We start from the raw sequence: 8,344 nt of genomic DNA, 5'->3' as shown, positions 1-8,344 counted from the left end.
ACGACCCATTGTCTCTTCTTCACCACATTCACATGCTGTGGATTTGCATGCAAATCCCCACTTTTTTAAGTTGGTCTTCGTTCTTAAACTCCAGAACGCAGGCTGTTGAGGGTCTTCCATATTGACCAGCTTTCTTCGTGGGTGGCTTTCGGTCGGGATCATACACCCTGTAAGGTGGCTGGATCTGGAACGCCATGAATTGACTCTGAATGGTTCAAAAAATGGTTCAAATGGCTCTAAGCACTATGGGACTTAACATTGTCATCAGTCCCCTAGACTTACAACTACTTAAACCTAACTAACCTAAGGACATCACACACATCCATGCCTGAGGCAGGATTCGAACCTGCGACCGTAGCAGCTGTGCGGTTCCGGACTGAAGCGTCTACAACCGCTCGGTCACAACGGCCTACTACCCCCAAAGGAAAAGGTGACAAGGCTATAGGTCAGGCAACCTGGGAGGCTGAAGAAACGGAGCCACGTGGTCTTCTCTACTGCCGGCCGGGGTGGCCGAGCGGTTCTAGGCGCTACAGTCTGGAACCGCGCGACCACTACGGTCGCAGGTTCGAATCCTGCCTGGGCCATGGATGTGTGTGATGTCCTTAGGTTAGTTAGATTTAAGAAGTTCTAAGTTCTAGGGGACTGATGACCTCAGAAGTTAAGTCCCATAGTGCTCAGAGCCATTTGAACCATTTTTCTTCTCTACTACGCGCAATTGAGTGACTTAGATGTTCGAAATTGAGGTAGAGACGAACAAGGACGCTCCATTTATTGGGTACCACATCTTGTTAAAAGACGAAATCTCGGAATCAGTAGTCAGTTGTGGAAATAACCACAAATGCAACATTCAAGGTATGAGGTACCACTCATAAAAGGAAAACGGCCCACACAGCTTCACCTGTGATACTGAGCAGAAAACAATCTTTGGCGAATCTCGCTCATGCGTCACAATTTCGTGACGATTTTAGTCCCCCCTCATTCTTATACTATTGCGATTAACCTTTCCCGATGAACATAAGGCTGCTTTGTTGGTGAATATTAGCTTGGAGGCGAAATGTTCGTCCTCAAGCTTTGTCGCCATTTGTCAGCTGATGAGCACAATGCAAAATCGTTGAGTTTACGGTCCTACTCATGCATCAATCATATTTTTACACGTTATACTTTGGAAAAACAGAACTCTAAAAATAAATGAATCACTTATAGCAAACCTGTATGTTTGGTTCAATGCAAAGACAAGAGTATAAATTGAATAAGACAAAACAACTAATGTAGCAGACAGCTCTTACAAGAATATAAATTGAATAAGACAAAACAAATAATGTAGCAGACAGCTCTTTCTAGTGGTACATGTGAGAAAACTTATAATCAGTATGTAGTGCATTTGAAAGTTAGGAAGATAATTCGGACTAACCCTTACTAAACTGAGAGCTAGTACTTTGTTCCAACTACCCAAGGGAAGGGTCTTGGCTCCATTTCTCTTCAACATCTATACCAACGACCAGCCATTGACCCCAGGCACAAGGAGATTCTTACATGCAGATGACCTAGCCCTTGCTACGCAGAGCTGATGCTTTGAAAGAGTGGAAAGAAACCTGACAACAGCACTTAGAACACTGTCAAGCCACTACAATCGGAACCAACTCAGACCAAACCCTTCGAAGACACAAGTGTGTGCCTTTCATTTAAGGAATAGGGAAGCTAGTCGTGATCTACATATTGCATGGTCAGGCATCCAACTCCAGCATCATCACCCACCTAAATACTTGGGACTCACTCTCGATAGAACTCTGTCATTCAAAACTCACTGCAAGAACACCAAAATGAAAATCTCCGCTCGAAACAACGTAATTTGCAAACTAGCGGGGACACAGTGGGGATGACATCCACAAACTATTCGCTGTTCTGCAATGGCACTGTGCTTTTCTACTGCTGAATATGCTTCTCCAGTCTGGTACAGGTCATCTCATGCCAGACAAGTAGACGTTGCTTTCAACGAAACCTGCAGGTTGATCACAGGTTGCTTAAGACCTACCCCAACTGATAAGCACTACTGCTTGGCTGGAATAGCGCCACCATGGGTACGCAGAACAGTGGCTGCCAACAAGGAGAGACTGAAAGTGGAACAGGACAGTGCCCATCCACTGCACGGTCATAATCCCCCACAGCAAAGGCTGAGATCGCGAAAGAGCTTCCTGAGAACATCCGAGAAGCTCACCATTACCCAAGAGAAGGCAGGGCTGGAGTTATGGAAGGAGTCGATGCCTCACCTGCAGACGCCAGAAGCTGGAGAACTAACACCTGGACACAACGAGAGCTGGCTGGTGTGGAAATCTTTAAACAGATTACGATCAGGAGTTGGACGATCCAGAGACAACCTGAAGAGATGGGGCTTCATAACAGAAGATACGTCCTGTGATTGTGGACAAGAACAAACCACAAGCCACATGCTCCAGTGCCTTTTGTGCCCTACATCCTGCGCGAAGACTGAACTCCTGCAAGCCACGCCAAGCGCCTTGGAGGTTGCAAAGTACTGGGCACATGTAATATAAATACAATTTGTGTATATATATGTAAATATTTATTGATCTACATCTACATTTATACTACGAAATCCACCCAACGGTGTGTGGCGGAGGGCACTTTACGTGCCACTGTCATTACCTGCCTTTCCTGTTCCAGTCGCGTATCGTTCGCGGGAAGAACGACTGTCTGTAAGCTTCCATGCGCGCTCTAATCTCTCTAATTTTACATTCGTGATCTCCTCGGGAGGTATAAGTAGGGGGGAAGCAATATATTCGATACCTCATGCAGAAACGCACCCTCTCGAAATCTGACGTTGGCTACACCGCGATGCAGAGCGCCTCTCTTGCAGAGTCTGCCACTTGAGTTTGTTAAACATCTCCGTGACGCTATCACGGTTACCAAATAACCCTGTGACGAAACGCGCCGCTCTTCTTCGGATTTTCTCTATCCCCTCTGTCAACCCGATCTGGTACGGATCCCACACTGATGAGCAATACTCAAGTATAGGTCGAACAGGTGTTTTGTAAGCCACCTCCTTTGTTGATGGACTACATTTTCTAAGGACTCTCCCAATGAATCTCAACCTGGTACCCGCCTTACCAACAATTAATTTTATATCATCATTCCATTTCAAATCGTTCCGCACGCATACTCCCAGATATTTTACAGAAGTAACTGCTACCAGTGTTTGCTCCGCTGTCATATAATCATACAATAAAGGATCCTTCTTTCTATGTATTCGCAATACATTACATTTGTCTATGTTAAGGGTCAGTTGCCACTCCCTGCACCAAGTGCCTATCCGCTGCAGATCTTCCTGCATTTCGCTACAATTTTCTAATGCTGTAACTTCTCTGTATACTACAGCATCATCCGCGAAAAGCCGCATGGAACTTCCGACACTATCTACTAGGTTATTTATATATATTGTGAAAAGCAATGGGCCGGCCGCGGTGGCCGTGCGGTTCTGGCGCTGCAGTCCGGAACCGCGGGAATGCTCCGGTCGCAGGTTCGAATCCTGCCTCGGGCATGGGTGTGTGTGTGATGTCCTTAGGTTTAAGTAGTTCTAAGTTCTAGGGGACTTATGACCTAAGATGTTGAGTCCCATAGTGCTCAGAGCCATTTGAGCCCTTTTTTTTTTTTTTTTTTTTTTTTTGGAAAAGCAATGGTCCCATAACACTCCCCTGTGGCACGCCAGAGGTTACTTTAACGTCTGTAGACGTCTCTCCATTGATAACAACATGCTGTGTTCTGTTTGCTAAAAACTCTTCAATCCAGCCACACAGCTGGTCTGATATTCCGTAGGCTCTTACTTTGTTTATCAGGCGACAGTGCGGAACTGTATCGAACGCCTTCCGGAAGTCAAGAAAAATAGCATCTACCTGGGAGCCTGTATCTAATATTTTCTGGGTCTCATGAACAAATAAAGCGAGTTGGGTCTCACACGATCGCTGTTTCCGGAATCCATGTTGATTCCTACATAGTAGATTCTGGGTTTCCAAAAACGACATGATACTCGAGCAAGAAACATGTTCTAAAATTCTACAAGAGATCGACGTCAGAGATATAGGTCTATAGTTTTGCGCATCTGCTGGACGACCCTTCTTGAAGACTGGGACTACCTGTGCTCTTTTCCAATCATTTGGAACCCTCCGTTCCTCTAGAGCCTTGCGGTACACGGCTGTTAGAAGGGGGGCAGGTTCTTTCGCGTACTCTGTGTAGAATCGAATTGGTATCCCGTCAGGTCCAGTGGACTTTCCTCTGGTGAGTGATTCCAGTTGCTTTTCTATTCCTTGGACACTTATTTCGATGTCAGCCATTTTTTCGTTCGTGCGAGGATTTAGAGAAGGAACTGCAGTGCGGTCTTCCTCTGTGAAACAGCTTTGGAAAAAGGTGTTTAGTATTTCAGCTTTACGCGTGTCATCCTCTGTTTCAATGCCTTCATCATCTCGGAGTGTCTGGATATGCTGTTTCGAGCCACTTACTGATTTTACGTAAGACCAGAACTACCTAGGATTTTCTGATGTGTATGGCTACTGTAAATGTGTATGTTTCTGAATCGAGAATAAATAAACTACCCTTTCAAATTGTTGCTTACTTTTTGGGAAGTTTTGTGTTATGGAGCAGACCATGACAGCGGAAGCGCCAGTTTCCTCACAGCCACGAATAGGTCTGTGGTTTTGACGACGGAAGCGGGAATTCGTGGCGGCGGAGGAATCACCAGCGGGAAATGAGATACGACGGTCTTTGTACAGAAAATGGGAGCGCCCGTGACTTCACGTAGCGTTTCGCGGAAGTGCGGCTGCGTCTGCTGCGCGTGGACTCAGAAATAGCCGTGAGCTCTGTCTGGGAAGACAATGCAACGCGTCGACTACCCCGTCCGGTGCGGCGACCAAGTCGTTTAGGTTTCGCGGTCGGCCAAAACGCAGCCACGTTTCCTTCTTTAGCACTCGCAGTTCGCCGCAGTGTTATCCGTTATACTGCAAGGAGTAAATAGAGACGCAGAATTAGCACAAGGAAGTCCGCCCCCCGGTAGCTGAGTGGTCAGCGCGACGTAATGTCAGTCCTAAGGGCCCGAGTTCGATTCCCGGTTGGATCGGAGATTTTTCTCCGTTCAGGGACTGGCTGTTGTGTTGTCCTTATCATCATCATTTCATCCCCATCGACGCGCAAGTCGCCGAAGTGGCGTCAAATCGAAAGACTTGCACCCGGCGAACGGTCTACCCGACGGGAGGCCCTAGTCACACGACATATATTTTAGCACAAAGAACAGAATATGCAGTAAGATTCAATGCTTTCCATTGCGCCCAACAAACTCACCTCGTTCTGTTCGCCCACGAGACCCAAAAGACAGTAGGTACCGAAGTCTGGGTTGATGCTGTGTTCTTAGCCCTCCGGAAGATGTTGGACAAAGTTCCTTATTTTCACCTGATCGAACAGAATACGATCCTTAATATACACTGCTGATGCACCCACAAAAACTGTCGGATGTCCACGTTAACATCAACATCACACTGGAGCCTTAATGTCATTTTTTTATGAAGATTATTTAAACCGGTGGAGGCCGTATTACAATCATCAGTTGTGGGCAACTGCTGCCCACCAGTGTAGTAGTGCACTGTCTCTGTTTACTAATGGAGCGACACACCTGGAGTGAGTACAGTGATATGGTTGGTGCGCACTACGTAGCACACCACAACGGACGAGCTGCACAGCGGGTTTATCAACAACGATATCCTAATCGCCGTATCCCGCATCATACGACCTTTGCTGCTGTGTACCAACGTCTGCGTGAGACCGGGTCATTTAGCAGATTACCTGGACAGGGACGCCGTCGCACGGTAAGAACGCTGCAATTTGAGGAAGCTGTCTTGCAGCATGTGGAGCGGGATCCTTCAATCAGCACTCGTGCAATTGCACGTAACATGGAGACGAATCAGACGAATGTAAGAGCAGTCCTTCTAGAGCAATTGTTACGTCCATTTCACTTACAGCATGTCCACAACCTGTAACCAGTTCATTATCCACCCCGAGCACAGTTTTCGCAGCGGTACCTGGAACAGTATGAAATGCATCCTACATTTCCACCCTCTGTGTTGTTTACCGATGAAGCAACGTTCGGGCGTGATGGAGTCTTCAACATGCACAATTCGCATGTTTGGAGTGAGAATAACCCGCATGCCACAGTTACTAGCGCTCCTCAAGTGCGGTTCTTCGTTAACGTGTGGGTCGGTGTTGTTTGGGACTGTTTAATTGGGCCGTATCTGCCACCTAGGCCATTAAATGGAAGGCACTATTACAATTTTCTCGCCACAGCATTGGCAGAATTGCTGGAAGACGTCCCGCTTTCTTCAAGACAAAGCATGTGGTTCCAACATGACGGGGCGCCGGCACATTTCAGCCGTCGTGTGCGTCCATTCTTGGACCGACGGTTCCCAGAAACGTCGATTGGCAGAGGTGGTCTTGTACCATGGCCTGCTCGATCCCCAGATATGTCCCCTCCGGACTTTTTTGTGTGGGGAGAGATGCGCAACCTTGTTTACGCAACTCCTGTTGCATCAGAGGAGGATCTGGTTGCCCCGATAGTAGCAGCAGCGGGAACAATTCAGGATACCCCTGGGGTTTTTGCCCGTGTCAGATAGAACATGGGCCGACGGTGTAACCCTTGTTTACGTGTCAATGGAGGCATTTTTCAAAATCTACTGTAATTGAAATTGGGTTGTGTTAATGTTTTGTCTCTTGGTCATCAAAAAATTGAAAAGTGTTTGTTGGTTTAATTAATTTGCCGCCAGAGAAATCTTCCTCTGCCGGTTGAAATACTCCTCATAGGGAAAAATGACATTAGGGAAAAATGTTTGTTTTGATGTTCCCTTCAACCTCCGACATGGCCGGTTTAAATACTTTTCACCCTGTAGAATAGATTCCCAGATATGTGAATGGCTCGAAGACTTCTTCAATGGCTCGACGGCGTGAGTTAATCAGAGATAAGGCTATCGCTAGGAGTGCCCCAGGGAAGTGTGGTAGGATGTGTAGTATTTCCCGTCTACACAAATGATCTGGCGAGCAGAGTGGGCAACAGTTTGCGGTTGTTCGGTGCTGATGCTGCGGTTTACGGGAAAGTGTCGAAGTTGAGTGACTCTAGGAGCATAAAAGGTAACTTAGATAAAATTTCTGGTTGGTATGAGGAGAGGCACGCAGCTCTAGCTGTAAAAGAATGTAAATGCGCATGACTGAGCGAGGTGGCACAGTGGTTAGCACACAGGACTCGCATTCGGGACGACGACGGTTCAAACCCGCGTCCGGCAATCCTGATTTAGGTTCTCCGTGATTTGCCTAAACAGCTTCAGGCATCGAGAGGGCACGGTCGTCATCCTTTCCCCATCCATTCCTATCCGATGGGATCGATGACCTCGCTGTTTGGCCGCTTCCCCCCAAACCATCCAACCTTAATGCAGATGAGTAGGAAAAACAAACCTTTAGCGTTCGGATACGTCCTGAGTGACACAGTCACGTAGTTTAAATATATGGGCGTAACTTTGCAGAACGATATGAAGTGGAACGAACATGAGAGGACTGTGGCAGGGAAGGCGAATGGACGACTAGCGTTTATTGTGTAAGACGTGTATATTTCTATTGTCTATTGTCAAATCACAATATATGAATATTTCATTAATAGGATAAAGTAGGAATAATTAATATTTGTCATGTTGGAAATAATTGTGGTAGCAGGGAATGTCTGTACGAAAGTACTGTTGGCAAGAGAGACCGCAAATTGATATAATTTTAAAAAGGGCGGGAGAGACCGCGTATGGGTACATTTTAAGAAAAGAGCGGGAAAGACCGCGCATTGATACATTTTGTAATGGTAGCAGGGATTGTCTTCACCAGAAAGCATTGTTGGCAGGAGAGACCGCGCTTCAGCGTTCGTAGGAAGTCAGTAGTAAGCGAGAAGTGAAGCGAGTCGGTAGCAGGTCTGAAGCGAGAGGTTGAGAGGAGCGGTGTGCCTGCCAGCCATTAGCTATGGTTTACAAGAGATTATAAACGGATGTACAGAGACATCAGCTAACTATTATCATAAGAGGAACTAATATTATTGAATTATTTTCATTGCGAAACTCAAGACTACTGAAGGTATGTTTGCGCAATGCTAGTTGTAAGATTATTGTAAAAAGTAAGCCCCATTTGAACGTTTGTAAAATCATTTCATTACCAGCAGTAAATACTTGAAGAAACGTTTTCAGAATATAATCAATTTTTGCCAGCAATGTTGCATTACTGATTATAATCCATCCCAGAAACCATCAACGTAAAACTTTGCAAA

The sequence above is a fragment of the Schistocerca cancellata genome, chromosome 10 (genome assembly GCF_023864275.1).
Source record: "Schistocerca cancellata isolate TAMUIC-IGC-003103 chromosome 10, iqSchCanc2.1, whole genome shotgun sequence".
Taxonomy (NCBI): Eukaryota; Metazoa; Arthropoda; class Insecta; order Orthoptera; family Acrididae; genus Schistocerca; species Schistocerca cancellata.
Note: the sequence above shows the minus strand (reverse complement) of the source record.